This window comes from Lactuca serriola, chromosome 5, assembly GCF_051521515.1.
Source record: "Lactuca serriola cultivar US96UC23 chromosome 5, Lser_US96UC23_V15, whole genome shotgun sequence".
In the NCBI taxonomy this organism is placed as follows: domain Eukaryota; kingdom Viridiplantae; phylum Streptophyta; class Magnoliopsida; order Asterales; family Asteraceae; genus Lactuca; species Lactuca serriola.
This window is the reverse complement of record NC_136412.1, coordinates 300,799,790-300,824,944: the sequence shown is the minus strand read 5'-3', so window position 1 is coordinate 300,824,944 and position 25,155 is coordinate 300,799,790. Positions and strand designations below refer to the sequence as shown.

Below are 25,155 nucleotides of genomic sequence, written 5' to 3'. Positions count from 1 at the left end.
ATCCCTCTCAGTGTTTCACTATTGCAGGTGATAAGCATCCAATATAGTCATGTACTGTAAGAAGATTTAGAATAGTTTATCACTTTTGTACTTAGTGTATAAATTCCTGGGAAGTTATGTAATATATAAAACTTTGTAAAAATCTTAATATTTGGTTTGTATCCAGACTTTTGTAAATTATATTATGAATATGCATGTAGTATGTCTGGAGTAATAATATTGTAAAGTTTAGAGAAGTGGTTCTCATAATCATGGTATCAGAGCAGTAGTTTAAGTAAACTAAATCCCATGAACTGGTATTTAGACTTAAACTATTGGAAGTTCAATATATGAACGGATTCATTGTAAGTATATGGATACACACCATAAGAAAGACTTAAGTAAAGTATTAGGTAATGATAAATCTTAATATTCTAAAATACTATATTACTCCAAATTTTCAAAACAATGGCTGAACAGGTGAGTAGCCATACACCAGATGTGGGTGGAGATTCTCATCCTAATGAAGGAGATACTCCAATATCTCCTCGTGAGGAGCAAGTTATGGATACCTTGTTGGATTTAGTTTCTAAGCCGATAACTATAATTGGTATGTACTTGACCCGAGAGTAGCATGGTCCATTTGGGTTGCATGGCACCGGAACAATTTGTAAGGATGGACTTATGAGGAGAGGATATCTATGATTTCTTAATATATTATAAGTTCTAATATATTAATATGAAATCAAATTATTTAATTAGTATTCGTCAAGAATTAATTTGGAATTCATTTTGTGATTAAAAGAGACTAATTAAATACAAGGGTGTTGATTTGGTAAATCATTCATTCTTATAAAGTGGGCTTATGATCCATAGTTCTTTATGTTGGGCTAAACTCATGTGGAGACCCATGGATACTCCATGGATGTTTTAACCCATGGAGCATGAGGGATATGGAAAGTCATTAGGGTTTACATGGTGTAACCCTAGTTTTCCACACTATATAAGAAACCTCATGGCTCCTAAAATCAGCCACCTAGAGTTCTTGGAGAGCCATAGCCGATTTTGAGTGAAAGGATTCTTCTTTCAAGTCATTCTAATTTGTTGGTGGTGTTGTGTGAAGCATTTGAGGCGTCACATTTGGGGTGCTAGGCTCTTAAAGGCTTAAGGAATCAAGCTACAAGAAAAGTTATCTCATTATACTAGATTTTTGTATTACATATATTTCATAGTATGCTAGTTAGAATGAAACCTTGGAAAAATCAAAGTTTGCATGTATAATAGAGAAAACATAGATCCAAGGTTTCTAGGGTTGCATGCACACCTTAGGAGTGTTGGAATGCTAAAAACCCTTCAACTAGGTCGTTCAATACTTTGTAAAGTGGGTAAATATCCTAAGATTGTCAAGGAAACGACAGGTCTTAAAGGATTTGAGTTGAATTGGTCGAAACATAGAATATTTTTCGAGCATAATTATTGCTCTTCTATGCAGTTGAAGCACAACATAGATGTGATGCATGTTGAGAAAAATGTGTGTGAGAGTGTTTTGGATACTTCTATGATGAGTGATAAGAGTAAAGACACATAAAATTCACAGGAAGACTTGATAAATGTGAATTCGGTGTAATCAAGTAAGTGTTCTTATCTTTATCTTTCATTATCTAATGTTACCTTTTCCCATTCATCAATTATATATAAATAAATAAATAATATATATATATATATATATATATATATATATATATATATATATATATATATATATATATATATATATATATATATGGGACGGTTCACTTGAGATTAAAAAAATAGAGATCTTGAGAATCAAACTCAACTACATTTTCTCGTTTGCCGCTCTAACGCTCCAGCGTATTGACAACCGCAAGGTATGCGTAATCATAAATGATTATATGACAGAGAGGTATAATCATATATGATTATACATGTTTATACGTATATTCCTAATCATAAATGATTATACATATGTGTCTGTTCATAGATTGAGTAATCATATATGATTATGATAGTTAGTAGCAGAAGAGACGTTGTTGGCAGAAGAGGTGGCGGTGGCAGAGGTGGCAGTGGTATAAGTGATTGGAGGTGGTAGTGGTGGGCTTAGATGGTTTCATAGGTGGTGGTAGTGGTGGTGGCGGTAGCGGATGAGAAAGGAACATGCGACGATATATAATCGTTTATGATTATAACAAGTCTATCGCATCAGTACGTCGGTGGGTTAAAGCGGCAAATGTGAAAAATGTGGTAGAGCTTGAATCTCAAGATCTCCAGTTTTTTAATATCAAGGGAACCTACCTCTCTCTCTCTCTCTTTATGTGTGTGTGTGTGTGTGTGTATATATATATATATATATATATATATATATATATATATATATATGTCATCAATATAGAAAATTCAAATCTGAACATCGTGAAAGTGACAAAAATACCGGATTTTCTAACTGGTTTCTTGAAAAGTAATAATAACTAACAAAAAAAAATGTGTTTGATTAATATAACAAATCAAGAATACATAACACATTAATATATGTTTAATAGGTTTTTCAGATGGAAACATAAAACTCTCTAGAATTCCACAAAGAGTTATTGGCCCTTTCAATGGGTTCACAAATAGATGTTTATACTTACACCGCGTGCATAGTCAATGGTGTTAGGTCTATGATACTTAGTCTTCGTGATGCACTACGCACAACGCAAAACTCTAGGGTTCTGAAGCTGGGTGAGAATTGAGAGAAATATTATGGCCAGTTAGAAGATATTATAGAGGTGCAATATTCATATGATTATTCGACTGTAATATTTCGATGCGAGTGGTTCGATACGAGAGATATTCATGATGATAATTTCACCAGTATCAACATAAAACGCGAAACGTACCAAGATGATCAACTCACATATGCTTCGGAAGCCAAACAAGTGTTCTACATCTATGAGCCTTCTCGAAGAAACCAAAACAACAACTCTCGTTGTGTTGTTGAGCATGCTAATCATCAAAATATTTGTGATTTCCCATCCAAGAATGCTCGTGTCCAAAATGCTTACAGTGACTTAGTCAAAAAGGTCGACAATGTGGAGGCCTGAAGTGTAGACGTCATGGACATAGTTCAAAACATCTCTTCATCCGGTGCTAGACTTTTTATCGACTCTCACAATACTTTCAAAACAATGTTGATGTATCTCAAAACAATGTTGATTATGATAATGAGGACGAGACTGAAGTACCTCCGCCAATGGGTAGAATCAATAACATTTCCTAGGAATATATTGATTATGATGATGAAGATTCTGATTATGATATTGAAGAATACATTGAAGTATATGAGGGAGATTCTGATTAAAAAAAAAACATATGTAATGGAAAACTTTATATGTGTCCGTTTTTTTGTAATAGAAACTTTATTTGCATTCCAAATTCAATTTTAACTTTTATTCATATTATTTTTCTATATTATACATCTTATAATTTTGTAGGCTGACTTTTATTCATATTGTGTTTCTACATTGTACATTTTATAATTCTGCAGGCTATATATGGGGTTTAGTTGGATGATAACCTTTTACATGATGGTTGATGTGAATGCTTAGGACATGGAGGTGATGGAGCCGAGGATCCACCACCTCTAGTAGGCTTTGGTCGAGAACGACACGAAGAGGATGGTAAGTCTTATTATGATATATTTATTAACTATTTTTATTCCCTTATTATAAACTATCGTGGCTAATATTTTTAATTCTATTTTTTCAGCTAAGCTACCAAAAAAAAGAGGATTATCTAAAAACATCCAACTATCAAAGCTGATACGAGCAAATAAGGGAAATCCTGTCGATTTGGATTTCGACAAAGAGCTCACAATTTCCCCTGTTGAGAAACATGGCAATATCTTTACCCATGAGATTGGGTGGTATATCTGGTAGAACATCCATTTTAGCGTATCAGGTTGGGAAAATGTTTCCCCTACTTTAAGGAATGTCATAGTCATGCATCTGAAGGAAAATAATTTATATGATAATATTTTAAGTTTATTTGTGATTGGTATCTAATTAACTAACATTTTTTGTATTCGTAGAGAAAGTTAGAATTGTATAAGGTTAACTTGGATCCTCAACATGCTCAGTTGTTGCGGAGCAGTGATGCGACTCTACAAAAAAATTATAGAGGCCGGAAAAGTAAAGCATATACTTATTTTTAGAATGTCCCAAGGGCATTAGCCCCCCCCCCCCCCCCCCCCCCCCGGGTATGTCACGTGAAAATTGGGCGCACGTAGTTGAACATTTTCAAACGCCCAAATTTGTATGTCCGTTTCAAAGAAGTAAGTTATGATATATATATATATATATATATATATATATATATATATATATATATATATATATATATATATATAACTATTTATTTAAAGTATAAATAATCTAAATATCAATGTTAAATAGGACATCACTAGACTCGAAGCATTTCGTAAGACTAAAACCCATCGTCAAGGTGTATTTAGTAGTCCTACAATCGAGCAACAATATGTAAGTGGTTAATTTGTATTTTCATATAAGTGTTATATATCTATATATATATATATATATATATATATATATATATATATATATAACGATGTTAATCATTTTTTGAAAATACAGAATGCTTTACTCCAAGAGATCAATCAACAAACTCAAGCTTCTTCTGAAGCAAGCGCTCTAACATCGGAGGGTATAAAAACTTGTTTTGAAAGAATTTTGGGTGCTCGACGCGGCCATATCGAAGGCGTCGAGCGTAAACCTTCTACGGTTGTGTCTATGTACGACCAGGAACAACCATTGACACAACCTCCGCCACAATCACAAGTAATTGTTAGTTTAAATGTATTAGGAATATGTGTAAGATTTATGTTTAAGTTTATTTGGAAAGTACAATACTATAATGGAAAAATGAAAAAAAAGTACAATGGCATAATGTATATGCAGTATGTGTAGGATGTAGTTTGGTTATAGTTTGATATGTTGGTATTTTGTAGTTTGGTAATTGTTAGTTTAGTATAGTACAATGCTATACTGGAAAAATGAAAAAAAAATACAATTCTCTAATGTATATGCAATATGTGTAGGATGTAGTTTGGTTATAGTTTGATATGTTGGTATTTTGTAGTTTGGTAATTGTTAGTTTAGTATAGTACAATGCTATAATGGAAAAATGAAAAATGTACAATGATATAATGTATATGCAATATGTGTATGATGTAGTTTAGTTATAGTTTGATATGTTGATATTTTGTAGTTTGGTAATTGTTAGTTTAGTATAGTACAATGCTATAAATGGAAAATTGAAAAAAAGTACAATGCCATAATGTATATGAAATATTATGTAGGATGTATGTTTAAGTGTATTTGGAAATTACAATGCTATAATGGAAAAATGAAAAAACAAAGTAGGATGTTATAATCATCATGACCTTAATTTGTAAAGAAGAATGTTATTATGATATGTTGGTAATATATTTTGTGTCTTTGTAGTTGGACATGCTGCAAAAAATGCTAAAAGACATGACATGTAGTGCAGCACTGGAAGAGTGGTCTCGATCATTGCCGCCAAGAAATGAAAGTGAAGGAAATAAGGGAAGTGATGAGAATGAGTAGCTACGTTTAGGATTTATGAAATGTTTTGTTTGGGTTAGTATTTAAGACTAGTATTTCGAATATATTGCACTATTCTTGGATGAGTATTTTGGACCAGATGTTTGGATTAGTATTTTAGATCAGATGTCATATATATTATTAAGTGGTGTTTCAAACTATTTTTCTGCAATATAATTTTTCATAGCAATTTTTATACTTGTTATACTGTTTTTTTTTCTAATTTTAATGTTAAATACTTAAAAATGGAAAATACAATTAACAACAACAACGAGTATTAGCAATGACAGAGTATTGGCGGCGGCAAAGAGCAATAGCGACGACATATGAAGAATTTTCAGCGAGACAATAACGACGATCTTTTAGCTGCGACAGGTCACCGCGAAAGCTATTAGCGACGACATACCGGACTTATGCAGCGACGCCTATCGCCGCTAATACTCGCGTTTCTTGTAGTGCTATTTAATAAATTAAAGATGAATGCTTTAAACAATAAATTGAGAATAATTGATTGCGATTTTGTGACATTAACATATTTACTTAGTAAATATTATGTAATTATATATAGATTAATTTTAAAGTCCATCAGGGAACAGTACTTTGCTGTCATTGGCTGGAATTTTTTTTCTGTCTTATTTATTTATTTATTAAATATGTTTTGTTTTTTTTACTGTTGGCATTACTACGTGTAATCTCTTTACAAAACCCACCCTACGTGTTATCTCTTTAGAAAATCCACCACTCATTTATCTAGATATTTATCTAGATGCTTCCCACCACCTCTCCAAAACCCTCCGTCTCTCTCTAAACTGATCGACAATCTCTTCTATCATTGATGCAATCATCTCCGCAATCAGCTATGTCTCTACCTTCCAGGTGGTGGTTTTTATTCTGTTGTGACACAAACAACGTGTCTTCCGTCTGCTTCACCGCCACTACACCCAATGACTTCGCTCCAGCTCTGTCTCGTTCTTCAAAAGTACTACCGCTACCAAAAGTAAACCTCTAAACTTATCTCCGACCCACCACCATAAGATTAGGGGTGCTCCGCTTTAAGAATGGTGTTAAGTGAGATGCTACTTCGGGTTCCTGTGTGTCTTCTTTCTTCTCTATTAGATTTGTAATCGAGTTGCTACCAAAAAAACTCTATTATCTTCTATTTCGGCAATACCTCAATCTCCCATGAACATGCTTCAAGTCTTTCTATTCCTAATTGACCATAAAAGAATTGAGATTTTATTTCTCAAATTTTTTATTTGATGCATATGCCAATGATCTTTCAGGTCAAAGGTAATGTAGGAATAGAGCAATGGTAGTGGAGGAGGGGAGAGTCGTGTATATATGGTAGACCAACACATAATCATCAAAGGTGAAGCTCACAGAAATAGGAAAAACGATTTTTTCACTTTCGATTTCATTTATATGTTTGAATTTGAATTTCATGTTTTGTTCTTGAAAATTTAGCTCTAATAATTATGTATTGTACTGCCTCTCTAATCTTATTCGGTTGTTTTATTTGTTATACTTTTCATTTTTTTGTCCATTTTTTAGTTTTTTTAGCTTAGTTTAATTTAAGTTTTGACTTATATAATCACCTCAATTGCAGGTGTAGGTTCTTGCAGTTCATGTTAAAAATAAACCTTTGAAGAAAATTTTATGAATATATGGTATGTTTATATAATCACCTCAATTCCATTATTTGTCGATTTGTAATTTGCAATCCTAAAGGTGGAATGTGAAAAGTTTCAATTGATTTGTTCAAATGAATGGATTTTGATGTCTGGCTTCTTCAATTACACAGGCTGAACTCCTGCACTCTGTTTCAATCTCCTTTAGAAGATTTGAACATGAATCATTTGGGAAAGACGACTTGGGCACTACCAGTGAAGAAAGGTAATATTTCTCTTATTATCTCATATCTTACATTTGTTTTGGTTGTTATTAAAAACTACACTGCAATTTTATGGATACTTCATCATCGGGTCAAGCTTGACCATATTTTAAGTTTAATGTTGTTGATTGAAGACAAAACAGAATGATGCTGTTAGCCTCTTACTATTCTCCATGTAGTTCTTTGTATCACTATTTCAAAAATAATTTATTTATTTACTTCATATTCCCTCCTTCGTGTGTTCGGTTTTCATTACGTTCCTATTCTTCCAGAAAAGGACTTACATCTTACCTCAAATGTTCATTCTCCTTCAATTCAATTTGAATTTCACACTTCTTGCTCAATGATCACAAGCAACTCCAAACGAAATTATCCTATCCATTTCCCATTTATCAATATTTCATTAAGAAACACTAAAATATGTACTTATTTTATTGTACTTTACATTATGCTCAGGTGTTGCCTTTTTGGAGGATGAAAGCACAAAGATATTTTCCAAGAAAGTTGTAGACCATTACAGTGTAAGGACAAACTATACATTTTAAGAGCGAGAAGCAAGTCCCATTATTTTTTAAAGAAACTCAATAACTGGGTGTGTAAAACTTTAAATGAAGCATTACATTGATGCATGTAGTATATATATATATATATATATATATATATATATATATATATATATATATATATATATATTCTCATTATATTCTTTGCAAAATGTAGATTAAAAGTGTTCTAATTTAGCTATATGCATGCAGTTCTTGATCTTGCGTGTGGTAAGGTACTACAAGTATCTTATACTTACTAGATTCCTTAATATATGTTCGTTAATAATTAGATTGAAATTCGAAACTTTGTTCTTGATTTTTTTAATTAGGGTGGCGATTTGATTAAATGGGACAAGGCAAAAATTGGATACTATGTTGGCATTGACATAGCAAATGGCTCTGTAACTTTCTTGAAATCTATATATTCCTTTAATAATTGTTAAAAAATATATACATTTTTTTGTTAAGGGTTTTGAATTTTGTAAAATTAAGCAAATAGAAGATTGTCACACCCGTTACAATGGTGGTGAAGATCATTATCAAAACTAGATGTTAAAAATGGCCAATCTTAGGGTCACAATGAAAACAGAGGTCAGACTATATCATACTAGCTTTTATAGAGGCTCTTCACAAGTTTTTTTGGCGTTTATATTTAATAGATCATCTATTTTATTTAGGATTTCTACTTCGAAATTCATATGATTACTGTTGGGCTTTTTTTTTGGTTTGTTATTACATTCTACTTTTATTGTGTGTTTTCAACATGCTACACACAATGGTCTTCTCATAGCTTCGATTTAATGGTTTTCCTTCGTTATCCTTCGTTATTACATATTGTTCTTTCTATTAAATATGATGTGGAGGCTAAACTTTTTTATGGCTTTGTAGGGTATAATGATCCTGCTAAACCAAATCCCCCTCTATTGCACAAGTGACATTTTAGATCTCAACTTGATTGCTATATATGGATCATTGGATTGATATATGCATATCTTCATCCTAATGTAAGTTTTTCAAAGTTGGGGTAAATGCAAAAAATAGCAACATAGTCTCATCTATTTGTTTATTATAAAATCTTACTTTCATTTCTCTCTATATTACAACGTTACACTTTTATTGTTTTCTTATTAAGACACTATACGTTGGAAACCCCACCCAATCATAACGTTGTACTTTTCATCTTTTTTCTTATTAGGACATTCTACTTCAAACACCTACCCAATGTGAGGTACAAATAAAATTAAGATGCTTTAATTAACTTGAACAAACTCACAAAAAATCTCACTGGAGCTGTTTTGCTGCAACATTTTCTAAACATAGAATTTTTTTTGGGGATAAAAAGCTTTATAAAAGTAAAAGCCTCCTGGAGTATAAAAGTTTATCTATTTATGTATATTCTTTGTTCCTTTCCTTTTGGTAAAATAACACTCATACTGTAAACATTTTATATGTACTATTCTATCAGGGTTAATGATCATTTCAATAAACAATGATCTGAAATGAGTCAATAGTATAACCATGTCTCCAAGGATATAGATGTCAAAGAGCAAGACTGCACCAACATAAAGTGTCGCCAAAAGTTTAGATTATATGCATGGATGAAAATGAGGGTCTATTTTTTTATGTGGAATTCAAGTTTGTATTTAGTTGAAAAAGAAATGGTTTTGTGTCTATTTCCCTTTGTGTTTTTTGTTTATTATTGTTTTTTTTGTGATATTGCTTTGTTCATTTTGAACTTAGACAGGTTTTTCTGGCGGATCCAACCCCGCAAAGCGGGGCTCTTCCCTAGTTTTTCTTAATTTTAGTTTCGGTTCATAAATTTCTTTTATCGAGACTTGAGATGTATTTTATTTATTTAATATGGATAATGATTTAAAAGAGTAATATATTTTTTAATTTGTATATATTTGGCCACTGATTTTTTGCCATCCATATTTACTCATTCAACTTGTTTAATTGTACATATTTAATCCTTATGACCGGCTACACAAGGTAAGCCAGAAAAATGACTTAAAAGGTAATATATTTCTCACTTTGTATACATTTATTCCTTAATATTTTTATGCACATTTAGTCTTTAATATTTTTTTGTTGCAAAATAAGTCTTTTGTCTTTTTTTGGTACACAGTCAGTACTTATGATCAGTTTATTTTTGCTAGGTTTTTCTCACTACATCATACGTGATAAGACCTAAGTCAAACCACAAGAACTAAGCAACCAAGCAGTCGAGGCCGTGCTGACCATAACCATGAACAATCCTCAAACACTTTATTAATGATTGTGTTGTGTAGGATGAGGTGAGAAACCCTAAAAAAACGATCATAAGTACTGAATGTGTACAAAAAACAATAAAGACTTATTTTCCAACAAAAAAATATGAAAGACTAAATGTGTAAAAAAGAATATATATTAAGGACTAAATGTGTAAAAATTGAGAAATATTACCATTTTAAGTTTTTTTTTTCGAATTACATGGAATAGCCGGTAATAAGAACTAAATGTGTACAATTAAACAAGTTAAAGAGGTAAATATTGATGAAAAGAAAGCTCAATAACCAAAGATGTATAAATCAAAAAATATATTACATTTTTTAAATCATTATTTCTTGTTAATATTAAGTCAATCATTTTATCGAAGTTTATATCACAAAAAATATGATTTTTTTAATAATAAAAACGTACTTTATATTGTTTATCATGTAAATCTTATATTTTTAATGCAGGCATGCAAGACTACATTTATATAAATCTTATCCTATCTTCTAATAATGAGGAGAAGGGTTTGGTGGACAATTAAAGATTCCGCACCTACTATGAAAGAAAACATTTCATCATCAAACCACCCTGTAAAGCATCAACATCACAGGCTTCTTAAAACCCCACTACGTACCTGCCTCTCCAACTTCCTATTATCCTATATACAAACCCTACAAGCTGCTCACCTTCTTCATATAAACACATTCTCCCAAAAAAAATCCATGAGGAGGAAAGGCAGAAAAATGTGGTGGGTGGTGCCTTGCAGAAGCAAGAGGAGTTTGCAGACCGAATCAAGAATGGACATCGAGCAGATTCTTAAAGCCAAGCTTGAAACTATCAAAGAGGAATCCGAGGCCATGGATGATACTTGTACTACGGGACAGTTAACAAAGCATAGGTGCTCCATGATGAAGAAGGAGAAGAAGTTTTATATGAAAGTAGCAATGGGAGGGGTGTTCCAGCCTCATTTCAGTTTGAAGTTTAAGGACTCTTATCTTCTGTTCATGTCGGGTTTTGTTTCCAAAAGATGCTTGGGTGCAATTCCTCAGTGTTAGTATAACTCTGAGTTTATCTTCATTCTTCATTGTGATCAGCTTTTCGTTTGCACTTCTTTTTCAGTATTATGTGCAAGTGTTGATGCTATAGCCATCATAGGTATAAACCTTTGTTCATGGCTGTTGGGTATATGTATATATTTTGTGATGATGATCATCATGACGATTTCACAAGGTTCTATCAAAAGTACGTCGTTTTGATTTTAAAAAAAAAATCAATACTCTCTCTCTCTCTCTCTCTCTCTCTCTCTCTCTCTCTCTCTCTCTCTCTCTCTCTCTATTTAAAAAAAAATCAATACTCTCTCTCTCTCTCTCAATATGAATATATACGAAAACACGAATATGAGAGATCTATTAAAAAAGAAATATGTTCTTAACAATTAACATGGAACCAAGAACCACAAATTTGGTCTAAAAACGATCTCTTGTTGAGTTCTTCTTCATTGTGGATTTAGTCTTGGATCTAATCCAATTTCCAAATTTGGTCTAAAAACGATCTCTTGTTGAGTTCTTCTTCATTGTGGATTTTGTCATCTTCTTCTTTGATTTTGAATCAACAAACCATTCACAAACTACCCTTTTTTGTCTCTTTACCTAAATCAAAACTAATACCCTTTCATCCTCTCTTCATTCGCACAAACGCACCATGTTTCAGTTTTGATTCGAATTCAGGGTTCCGATTAGACTTCCCCTATGCTGCCAATGGAGAAGACAGGTTGTAAAGAAGGTCAGAATCAACTACGCTTCTTGGATGTGTGCGTGTCATGCATGTCTCGACAATAAGAAGAAATTGTTGCCATTTTCTACGACTCATTCTTAATGGACTCTATAACATCCCATTTTTATCGTTCCGTAGGGTTTAATATAAACCATTGTTTATAAAATTCAAAGTAGAAATATATTACTTTTTAGCCCAAGTAATCTTCATAAACATATAGGAAACATCAATACGATTTCTGTAGCAATCATCATTCCTTCTAAATAAAATATATATATATATATATATATATATATATATATATATATATATATAATAATAATAATAATAATAATAATAATAATAATTCATTCTAAATAAAATATGTATATAAAATCATTAATTAACGGTTTAGATACTATATTCACAATTTAATAAAATAATTAATTCACTTATTATGAGTTTAATGCAAATTTTTAATGAATAATTATTATAAAAACTAATACATTCTTATATATTAATTCACTTATTATGAGTTTAGATACTATATTCACAATTTAATAAAATAATTATTATAAAAACTAATACATTCTTATATATTTATACAACACAATAAATAAATATATTCACAAGAAAATTAATACAAAAAGCATTTCCACATAAATCATTCATATTTTAACATAAAATTCATTAAAAATTTGCAGCTTAATATCGTTAATTCACAGTTTAAACAGAAAATTCACATTTTTAAACACAAAAAATCACAATTTAATGCACAAAATGGACAGCTTAATATAGTCAATTCACATTTTAAATAAAAAATTCACACGTTAATGAAGTTAATTCACAGTTTAAACCATAAAAATCATAGTTTAATAAATAAAATTCACAGTTTACCACACAAAAATTATAAATTCATAGCCATATTATCAAATTAAAACTCTTAATCAGTAAATTCACAGTTAAATAGACAAAATTCATAAATTAATATAAAAAAATTAAAGTGTAATATGCAAAACTCATAACTTAATATATTCAAGTTATAGTTTAACACATGAAATTCACAGCTTAATGCAACCAATTCACAATTTAAAACACAAAATTCATAGTTTAATACACAAATCATTTATATTTTAACACGAAATCCATATATGATTCACAGTTGATTCATAGCTTAATATTATCTATTCACAACTTACTACAGTTCATTCACAGTTTAATCACAAAATTCATTCTATGTGAAGTTTAAGATCCAGAAGATATTCACAAAAGATATATAAAAAAGAATGTATTTACAACATAAGATATTCACATCAGATATATAAAAAAATAATGTATTCACAACTTAAAACTTCAAGATCTCGACAAAAAAACTCGAAAAATTAGGAGTAAACTACCATATCTAATAGAGATCTAAAGCACATAAACGAAAATATGAAGTAAACCAACACAACAAAGCAAGATTGGGGAAGAATTTGCTAAAAAAAAACTCATGTTCAGAAGATGTGGAAGAAAGGAAATAAATGAAAAATTGTTAAACGTGACTCGAGCATTTGGATCATGTTCATGGAGCATTTGGAGCATTTGGAACTAAATGGAGCACTTGGGGTTCATGGAGCATGTGACAAAGGAACGATTCATCTGAGAAAGGAATGGATTGACTGACAAAGGAACGGATCAAGTGCCAAAGGAACGAATCATTCAGAAGGGTGTTAGGAGCAACTGGAAGAAGTTTGGAGCACTTGGGAGTGATATGGAGCAACAAGGGAACTGTGTTGCGCCATATGATAAAGGCATGCCCCAAGAGTGATACTCTTGTGCCATGACACTCTTTCTTGTGCCATCATGTTCACTCTTGCGCCATGAGGGTTGTTGTTGCGCCATGGTGATGTTGTTGCTCAAAGTTGTATGTTCTTGCGCCACTCTTGATGTTCTTGTGCCATCCATATTCCTTGTTGCGCCATTTAGAGATGTTGTTGCGCCATGGAGTTGTTGTTGCGTCATGATGACGCAAGTTGGACCATCTTGGTCCTTGATGAGCCAATATACTATGAAGTCTTCTATGATGCTCAAGATCGTTCAAGGATGCTCATAAGTTGGTATTTCTCAAGGATTACACCATGTTGTGCCACCATGATGGTTGTTGGGTCATTAGTATTCATGATGTCCGCTTGTACATCATGATGCTCCACTATGGCACAAGGTGCTCCATCATGTGTGTTGTTGATGCTCATAATCGAGTTGTATGACATAGATAAATGTTCCAAAAGATGTTGCATGGTGGATTGTGATTGATTGACACCTTTCATGGGCCTACGGGCCAATGGGCTTGGCCCATTAGGGTTTTAGGTCTGATCCCTCAATTATAAATGGGGATGCATGCTAGGTCATTTTGTATCTTGAATTCTAGAGTTATAGGCGAATCTGTGTGAACTTGTACTTGTAACCTCTGTTTGAGAGATTTGAAATAAGAGAGTATCCCCTCCTGCCCGTGGACGTAGGTCACCTTGACTGAACCACGTAAATACCATCTCTTGTGTGCTTATAGTTTTGTTGGTTATCCACTTTACTTCCTAACAAGTGGTATCAGAGATGCGGTTTGTATTCTTGTGATTGAAGATGTCTACTCAAAAGTTTGATTTAGAGAAGTTTAATGGTTAAAATGACTTCACTTTGTGCAAGGTGAAGATGAGGGCTCTTCTACTTCAACAAGGATGTGCGGCGACACTGGAAGGAGAGGCAAAATTACCAAAGGACATGGTGGCTGAGAAGAATGTGGAGATTCTGACGAAGGCACATAGTGCCATTCTATTGACCTTGACAGATGAAGAACTGAGGGAGGTCGTCGATCAAACAACTGCTTCTGGGCTCTACGATAAACTTTATGAAAAGTACCAGAACAACTCACTGACGAACATGTTGTATTAGAAGCAAAGGTTATACACTCTCAGAATGTCTGAAAGTACCCAAGTGAAAGATTATCTAGATAATTTCAATCGCATCATCTTGGATCTATAAGGTGTTGACGTGAAGATTGAAGATGAAGATCAGACACTCATTATCTTATGTTCTCTTCCTAACTCATATGAGAATTTCGTTGATACCATGCTCTATGGTAGAACAACGATCACTATGAATGATGTAAAGGATTCTCTAATGTCCAAGGAACTAAAAAAAAGTTTCAGCTGGAGAAGAGGTGTCCAATTCTTGTTTGTTTGCAGGGAGAAGAAGGACATAAGAGAGGAAAGAGGGAAACAGAGGGAGATCACATTCAAAATCGAAGTCTAAAGGTTCATCGAACATGAAGTGTTATAACTGTAGGGAGAAGGGTCACTTCAAGAGAAATTGTCCATAACTGAATAATGGGAAGTCCAAGAGTGAATCAAGTAGCAATAACACAGTTGTTGTGGTTTAGGAAAGTTCTGATGAAGGGGATGATGGTGATGTACTGACTGTATATACATCATGTTCTAATGATTCTTAGGTCTTGGATTCTGGAGCATCCTATCACATGACGTATAATCGTGACTGGTTCGACTCCTTCAAAGACTATAATGGCACAGTCAAGATGGGTGATGATTGGGTGAGCAGAATCAAAGGTAGTGGCATGGTGCAAATCAAGACGCACAATGGCATGGTCAGGAAGTTAGATTGCTGGTATGTTCCAGAACTTCGGAAGAATTTAATTTTTCTTGGCACATTGGCTAGGAATGGGATGAGGTACGTTGGTGAAGGTGAGTGGGTCAAAGTGACCAAAGGCTCTCTAGTGATAATTAAAGGGAAGATGAATTGTGGAGTGATCTATATCCTAGAAGGCAGTACGGTTATGGGAACGGTGGCTATCTCATAATCCTTGAATGAAGGTGATGACAAGACAAAGTTGTAGCATCACAGGTTGGGGCACACGAGTGAGAATGGTATGTCAGTTCTAAGTAAACAAGGACTGCTGGTGGTTGTCGAGGCCAAAAAAAATAATTACTCTAAATACACTAAAATAGTGTATAGTGGTAAAGGGATTGTATCCACGGAGATTGGTTCAATTTAAATCCCTATGTAAGTCACTTGTTCAAGTACTAGTAAAACAAGAGTAAAAGAAAATGGGGGGTTTTAGTTCTTTTTGATTGTTTGAGAAAATTAAAGCTAAGCTAGAATGTAAATATGACAAGTAAACAAGTAAAAGATTTGATTAAATTCAATGAAGTGAAGTTTGTTGATTTTGGGATGCACCACAAGGATGACATAGTTGACTTATCATTAGACTAAATGGAACAACACTTTTGAAGTAATTTAACTTGACTATAGCAATTCATAAGCACAAATTACCTAAACTCTTCATAATTATTAAAATGGTTAGAGGAGCTCTTAACACATTTCCTTAATTAAAGTCACAAAATCAATGAAGCATATACTCTTGTGAAAATCAATTAGCTTTATGTTCTAAGAGTTACCATGTCCAAAAGATAAACAAATGCTTACATTATCATTATGGAGGAAACATTTCCATTGTCTAAATGAAATGAAAACAAACATATAAACCATTTGTTGCTTACTAATTTGAGGGTCCATTACTTAACCAAGAAATTAGTCAACAAAAATAAGCATTCATTCATCAAAGCTCATGATCAAAGATAAAAAAAACACAAGAAGATGTTTGACTAGAAAACATTTCCATAAATTTCGAACACAAGATAATATGAAGTCTTCAAAGCAACTAATCATCCATGGGTTAAACCCTAATCAACCAAATGTAAATCTAGCCAAGCATGGCCAAAATAAAAGAAATACAAGATAGTTTAGAGGTACCAAACATTGTTCTGGTTGCAAGATGAAAAGAAATTACACCAATATTCTAAATCTTTAAGTTCTTCTGAAGCCTTCTTGAGAGAAAATAAGTGATTCTCTAAAGTGTTGATGATGAACTCCCTCCCAAATCTTCAGTAAAAAGGGCTTATTTCCGGATTCAAAAGCTCACTAAAATCCATACACCAACCTTCCCAAAATAGAGTCAAAGGGTCAAAAACCCAGATTCACCATAGCACGATCCACACGGACCGTTTGTGGATCTACACGGGCCGCGTGGGTCTCACTAATTGTATGCCTTGGCCCATTTAATATATAATCCAGCCCAATCTTCCATTAACATCCCAGCCCAGGTGCATCAATTCTTGGGAGCCCATTTATATTATTCCAAAGCCTCCAATGATGGTCCAATGCTTCTTTAGTCTTCCTTAACTCGTGTCCTCATCCAAAGATTAATTTTGATGCACTTCTCGCTTATATTGACACCAAGCCCAATTGCACCACTTCAAGTCCATGAACAAATTGCAAGCCTCCAATATCCCCACACTCCTTCCATACCTCCAATAACAAGTAGTCTTCGATAAATCCTACAAATAAGCTCAAAATATTGGAAAGCACCCGGTAAAGGAGAAGAATAACAAACAGAGAAAATATGCATGAAGATTAACTAAAATGAGATGGCTTTAACTAAAAATAAACTATGAAAAGAAGTAATAAAAACGAAACTATCAACTGCTTGGTGGACAGGCTACTGGAAGGGTAAATTTTTTTGAAGCTTGCTTTAAGGTAAAGCATCGCAAAGTGAAGTTCGGTACCGGTCAACACACAAGCAAGGAAATCCTGGAGTATGTTCACTCGGATCTGTGGGGTCCTGCACCAGTGAAATCTCAAGGAGGATGCTCATACTTTGTGAAGTTCATTGATGACTATTCAAGGAAGGTTTGGTTGTACTTTCTGAAGACCAAAGATGAGGTGTTTGGGAAGTTCAAGGAGTGGAAGACCATGGTGAGAAAAGGACTGGAAAACGGGTCACGACTCCGAGGACTGACAATGGGTTGGAGTTCTACAATTCTCCATTTGATATTTTATGCAAGGAAAAAGGTATAGTGAGGCACCGCACTATACGAAACACACTACAACAAAATGGAGTCGAGGAGCGGATGAACCAAACACTCATGCAGCGTGCAAGGTGCATGCGTATGTTTGCTAGCTTATCCAAGAAATTATGTGCGAAAGCACTTAACACTGCTTTCTATATGGTGAATAGATCACCAACAAATGTTATTTCCTTGAAGACTCCTCAATAGTTATGTTCCGAGAAACCCTTTGACTATTTTGGTTTATGTATATTTGGATGCCCCGTATATGCTCATGTGAATGATGGTAAACTTGAGCCAAGGGCAATGAAGTGCATATTTCTAGGATATGCGACAGGAGTAAATGGTTATCGACTGTGGTGTAGAGAATAAGGAAGAACTCCTAAATTTTTCATAAGCAGAGATGTGACCTTTGATGAATCTGCCATGGGTAACCAAGGAGGAGGTGATACAAGTCAAGCATGGAACAAAGATCAGGGTGCTAGCTAGAAGGTCGAGTTTTCAAATGAAACTCCAGATAGAGTTGTTATAAGTGACAAAGAGTAAGGTGGCACTAAACAGACTGGACAAGATGAAACCCAAGAACAACCCATGGGATCTTCTTCCAGTGGTGCTGACGTTGGGAAAGATGATGTGTTTGAATCTATAGCAAAGAAAAGATCGAATAGGGTCATTCGAAAACCTGATAGATATGTGGGATGTGTGAATTTAGGTGAACTTGACTCCATTGCTTTTGCTTTAGCAACTAGAGAAGAAATTGACACTGAGGATCCTCAATAGTATAAAGAGGTTGTGGCGAGTAAAGAAGAAAATGACTGGTTGATGGCCATGAATGAAGAAATGCAATCTTTAAAGAAGAATGAAACATAGGATCTTGTTCCATTACCAAAGGGAGCAAAGCCAGTTGGATGCAAATGGGTCTTTAAGAAGAAGGAAGGGATACCATGAGTTTAAACAGGTAGGTTCAAGGCAAGGTTGATGGCAAAAGGGTTCTCTTATAAAGAAGGAATTGATTATCACGAAGTGTTCTCACCGGTCGTGAAGCACAAGACAATTCGGGTTCTTTTTGCCATGGTGAGTGCGTTTGATCTGGAGTTTGAATAGCTTGATGTGAAAACTGCATTTCTTCATGGGAACTTAGAAGAAAAGATTTATATGTCCCAGTCAGAAGGGTTCCTTGATTCAAAGAAGGATCATGTATGTTTGCTGAAGAAATCTATGTATGGTTTAAAGCAGTCTCCAAGACAATGGTATAAAAGATTTTATTCATTCATGATCTCGAATGGTACACTCGAAACCAGTTTGACAATTGTGTTTACTCAGAGGAACTGTCACCGGATTCCTACATATACCTATTGCTATATGTTGATGATATGCTCATCGCAGCTAAATAAATGGCTGGAATAAATGACTTGAAGGCGACCCTAAAGAATGAGTTTGAGATGAAGGATCTGGGAGCAACAAAGAAGATACTAGGGATGGAGATTCAAAGGGACGGGAGATCTAGATGGTTATGTATTTCTCAACAAAAGTAGATTGAGAAAGTTTTGTGGTCCTTCAATTGTGATCAGTCCAAGCCAGTTGGAACTCCTTTGGCGGCTCACTTTAAACTTGGTCCAAGCACTATACCCACTACTAATGAAGAGAGGAAGTACATGAGCAGGGTTCCATACTCAAGTGTTTTTGGAAGTCTCATGTATGTTATGGTATGTACTAGACCTGATTTGTCTCATACATTTAGTGTGGTTAGCAGGTTTATGGGTAATCCATGCAAGACTCATTGGGAAGCTGTAAAGTGGATCTTGCAATACTTGAAGGAACGACAGATGTTTGCTTGGTGTATGGAGAAAATAAGAAGAGTGACTTGCTGCGATATGTTAACTCTGATTATGGTGGTGACTTATTGAAATGCATGTCACAGACATGCTACATATTCACTTTATTCGGATGTGCCATCAGTTGGAAGTCAACATTACAAGATACCGGTGCTTTGTCCACAAATGAATCTGAGTACATGTCCATGACAGAAGTATAAAGGAGGAGATATGGCTACAAGGGCTAACTCAGAGTCTTGTTCTGAAGGTGGAGAAGCCTGTCTTGTATTGTGACAGTCAAAGTTCTTTGAGTCCTGAAAAGAGTCCTGTGTATCACGAGTAGACAAAGCAAATTGATGTCAGGCTGAATTTCATTCGGGAAATTCTGGAAGGAGACAAGTTTTCAACACTGAATATCAATACCAAGGTCAACCCAGCATATATGTAGACAAAGTCGTTGCCCATAGAGAAGTTTAAGCTTTGTTTGGACTTGGTTGATGTTCGCACGAGGTAGGTCCATTCAGGGACGAATGACAAGAAGGTAGAGGAAGTTCTTGTTGGAGGTGGAGTTCAGATGATGCTCAAGTCAAGGTGGAGATTGTTAAATGTGACTCGAGCATTTGGATCATGTTCATGGAGCATTTTGAGCACTTGGAAAAAAATGGAGCACTTGGGGTTCATGGAGCATGTGAAAAAGGAACATATCATCTGAGAAAGGAATGGATCGACTGACAAAGGAACGAATCAAGTTCCAAAGGAACGGATCATTCAGAAGGGGGTTAGGAACAACTGGAAGAAGTTTGGAGAACTTGGGAGTGATATGGAGCAACAAGGGAACCTTGTTGTGCCATATGATAAAGGTATGGGCTAAGAGTGATGCTCTTGCACCATGGAACTCTCTCTTGTCCCCATCATGTTCACTCTTGTGTCATGAGGCTTGTTGTTGTACCATGCGTGTGCCTGTTGTGCCATGGTGATGTTGTTGCTCAAAGTTTGATGTTCTTGCACCACTCTTGATGTTCTTACGCCATCCATATTCCTTGTTACACCATCTGGAGATGTTGCCGCGCCATGGAGTTGTTGTTGTGACATGATGGTGCAAGTTGGACCATCTTGGTCCTTGATGATCCAAGTATGCTATGAAGTCCTCTATGATGCTCAAGATCGTTCAAGGATGCTCAGAAGTTAGTATTGCTCAAGGATTACAACTTGTTGTGCCATCATTATGGTTGTTGGGCTATTGGTGTTCATGATGCGCCACATGTACATCTTGATGTCGCACTATGGCACAAGGTGCTCCACCATATGTGTTGTTGATGTTCATGAGTTGTATGACATAGATGAATGTTCCAGAAGATGTTGCATGGCGGATTGTGAGTGGTTGATACCTTTCATAGGCCAATGGGCTTTGCCCATTAGGGTTTTAGGACTGATCCTTCAACTATAAACATGGATGCATGCTAGGTCATTTTGTATCTTCAATTCTAGAGTGATAGTCGAATCTCTGTGAAATTGTACTTGTAATCTCTGTTTGAGAGCTTTGAAATAAAATAACACCCCTTCCTGCCCGTGGACGTAGGTCACCTTAACCGAACAATGAAAATACTGTGTCTTGTGTACTTATAGTTTTGCTAGTTATCCGCTTTACTTCCTAACAAAAATACTAAAAATATTTAAACAAAAATAATAAAATGAGTGTACTTGTGATATCCACCGGATCTAGAATTAAAAACACATGAAGCTTGTTGATCTCGTAAGGAAACACCGGTGACAAATCAAAACTACAAAACTAATATTTAAGACAAGAGATTATAGTTGTTAAAACTCAGATTCACCTATATCTAACCAGATTTGTCCAAATCTAGACTAAAAACACCATCAACAACAAGAGAATTCACTACAAGAAAAATACCCTTTAATGACATGCATTATGAATTATAAAAGGGTACAGATGACATGCAAATGCGTGTCAAGTAAGACCATGTCATAAAGGGATACGACACTCATTTGTGTGTCGTAACCTTACAACACGCATTTACGACACACAATGTTTATCATTAAAGCCCCTGTCAAGAAAGGCCATGTCATAAATGATGATGACACACATTTTTGCGTATTGTAAATTTAAATGTTTAAAAAAATATTTATAGATTTACTAACTTTCAAATTAAATTTGCATTTAGTGTCTCATAATAGAAAATAAAATACCATATACAAAAAATACAATCTATTGCACAAAATTTAAGGTCATACACATCTACTTCTTACAATAAATATACAAACATCATTCATCGAATTTACTTTGTGTTTCATACAAAAAATATATTCCAGTAGTACAACTAACGATTGAAATGAAGAGTGCGACTCTTGTATATCTACAAAAAAAACTTGAAAAAATCAACTAAGATTTAATGTTAATATATAACAAGAACATATTGAATGCAGAAAATAACAAGAGTTAATAGGAAGTCATTTTTTATTCCCTTCTGAGTATGTGATGAATGGGAGTGTTGATTGAAACAATTAAGCATCTGCTTATGAAAAAAGTAGATACCATTTTCACAAAAGAGTTGCCTTTATGCAACACCTATATCAATATCATGTCCAAGATGTTAGCCAAGCATACCTGAAAAAAAAAACTAATTTATATCTTGCATTTATCCCAAAATAAATATACATAAAATAAAGGAAGAACTAGAAAATCCCTTTTGTTGCTTTCAATGGTAGAAATGGAAATCACTTATGCATGCATGGATATGGCTTGTACATTTGAGGAACCAAAGGTAAAGGAAGTTGGGACCTGGCTATGGGAAAGGATTGTTATACCCTTCTGTCTAGATACATGTTTGGATTAAGAGTAAGAGAAAAGAGAAGGGTGTTTAATTAAACATATTTAACGAATTAAGATAGGGATATGAAATGTGATTCCATGTCCACTCTCTTCTCAATGAATTCCAGATAGATATCAGTGGTAGATAAGACAGGGATATGAAATGGTTTTATTACATCTTTCATCTGAAACCTAAAGTTAAAAAAGGTAAAATAAAAATCATCACTAAATATATCAAGTGTTAAAAAGGTGATTAAAATTTTACCATTTCCATCAACGAATATTGTTTTCTGGTCATCAGGTGAACAAAGGTGAGAAAGAGCCATCATGGTGAAAACCAGCTGCACAGCTTTCATCAAGCTGTGAATCAACATAGCCACCACGAAGTGTTGTTGATTTACATAAAGCCAATTCGTATAAAGGTAAATATTTTAATGACTCTGGGTAGATCATTCGTATTTCAATCGCTACAACACATACATCATTAAAAATAATTATTATATTATAAGTTTTTTTTCTTTTTCTTTTTTAAATAAAAAAATATGGTTACCTAATCTACCAAGAAAAGAAACAATGGCACCTGTATCTGCCTGGTGATACATCTCTCCTAAATCAGCAACCACTGATGTTGTAGTAGTGTGTACTATGATATGTCTTTCATCTGAAGATGAAGTGTGTCTTTCAATTGATGTTAAGTATTTGTAAATAATTACATTCTTGTTTCTTCATTATATATATATATATATATATATATATATATATATATATATATATATATATATATTCCAAAAGATGTGGAAACTTAGAACGAGTGAAGGATACAATAGAGCAACTTGGAAATAGACAGTCTGAGTTGTGAGTAATCTCTCTTCTAGAGAAAACTGCATTGCATAAGCTTTGTCATAGTCAACAGTCGGAAAAGCTAATAGATCTGTGGACCTTAACATAAAGTTCCCATGATATGAAGTGAAACCAACTCCTATATAACACAATTTATTATTTTCTAACTAAAAATAATCACCTACAACATCAAAACCTTATAAAAGCGAGAAATCGGAAGGAATGGAATCTATCACACGTTTGGTTTGCGCAAAAGGGAATGGATTTCACCATGAAAAAGAAAGAACATATTATCCTTTTTCACTTATAAATTTTAATGAGGGAATTTTGGTTTTTCAATGAAAATAGAAGAATGGAATTGAATTCCTTCCACCCACTCCTAGGAAGGGTGAAATCAAACAAATATGGAATTCAATTCCATCCACTTGGCAGCCAAACACGCTATGGAATGGAATCTCGAATTCACCAGAATCCACAAACCAAAAATGCCCTAAGACTAACCTTTTCCACATCTGATGCGCATTACAGCTTCCCAAGCTGTTTCTCTAGTGAGGTCTCTAGCCAACTCATGTCTCAATTTGTCTTTAAGGATGGCAGAATGAAAGCTTGGATAGTAATAGACTTGACGTCCTGTGTATTTCACCAAAGTACCTAAAATGAAAACAACAAATTAATATTTTTTTATCGACTAAAAACAAAAACAAAACAATATCAGTAGATACATACCTAGCGAAGCTATATTAGTGTACTTGTCACTAAACGCATAAACATTGACTGCAACCTGATACTTGGTAAAATCAGAAGCCATTTGTTTATAAAGGGATCTTCTGGTATTCTCAAAGCATGTTCCCTATCTGTCCCATATTCCCAGATATCATCTCTTCGCAACCTTAACCTACCTACACCAAGTGATAGAAGAGTACTTTGAAAAACTAACAATTTCCCTCCCATTTGACTATGTATCAATGGTCAATGGTCAATACCAACTACAAGCTTTTAATTGCATAAACTAACCATAACCATAAAAGTTGCTTTAAGTGCAGGCCCAAAAGCGGATTCCACATTGACATTGTCCTGAAACATGGATGGAAAGCTATCCAAGAATGCATCCATGATAGTTATGGATTCCGATAAGTCCACAAGGAGATCATTTGGCAACGGAATAAATATATCATCCAAATCAGAATCAACCATCATTTGATGTTGTGTCAAAGACGACTGCCAATCGAAAAAACAAAAAAAAAAGTTCAACATCAGTGAACAAAACATTACACAAATGGAAGAAATACTCACCTGGTCATCGGAAGAAGGTTGTATGCAGTTGCTTCATTGGAGGAAGAAGACAATCTGAACTGATTGATGAGTCGTTAACCATAGATAGGAAGTGGAAGCAGACCAAAACAACTAAATAAGGTATCAGAGGGAAATAAGGTATCAAAGGCAGGGGATTTGACCAAAACAAATCAGAAGAAATCACCCTCGTATAAGCAAGACATTCGCCAAAACAACTAAATAAATTGATACTTACAAGGGATTCAACATCAAGCTTCTCGATAGAGGATCAAACAAGGTATCGACCTATCGTTTACGAACCAGACATAGATGGAAAGTGGGGTCGGGATGCGGTCTCCGACACGGTGACACTGATGAGTCGTAGTCGTCGGTGAAGTGATCACTAAGGTGAGCCTGATGAGGCCACCGGCCGGTGAGAT

At 34.2% G+C, this 25,155-nt stretch overlaps 1 long non-coding RNA gene and 1 pseudogene across 1 annotated transcript; one reads left to right on the top strand and one right to left on the bottom strand.

Moving 5' to 3' along the window:
* The first annotated feature begins 6,409 nt into the window (after positions 1 to 6,409).
* On the top strand, positions 6,410 to 11,539 carry LOC145054761 (uncharacterized). The gene is made up of 8 exons (XR_013684919.1): positions 6,410 to 6,615; positions 6,902 to 6,987; positions 7,420 to 7,511; positions 7,966 to 8,030; positions 8,230 to 8,287; positions 8,384 to 9,058; positions 9,250 to 10,351; positions 10,778 to 11,539. It is a non-coding gene; the product is annotated as an uncharacterized LOC145054761 (long non-coding RNA).
* An 11,361-nt stretch (positions 11,540 to 22,900) lies between these two features.
* Positions 22,901 to 24,697, bottom strand: LOC145050683 (protein transport protein SEC24 A-like; annotated as a pseudogene).
* Between the last annotated feature and the right edge of the window lie 458 nt (positions 24,698 to 25,155).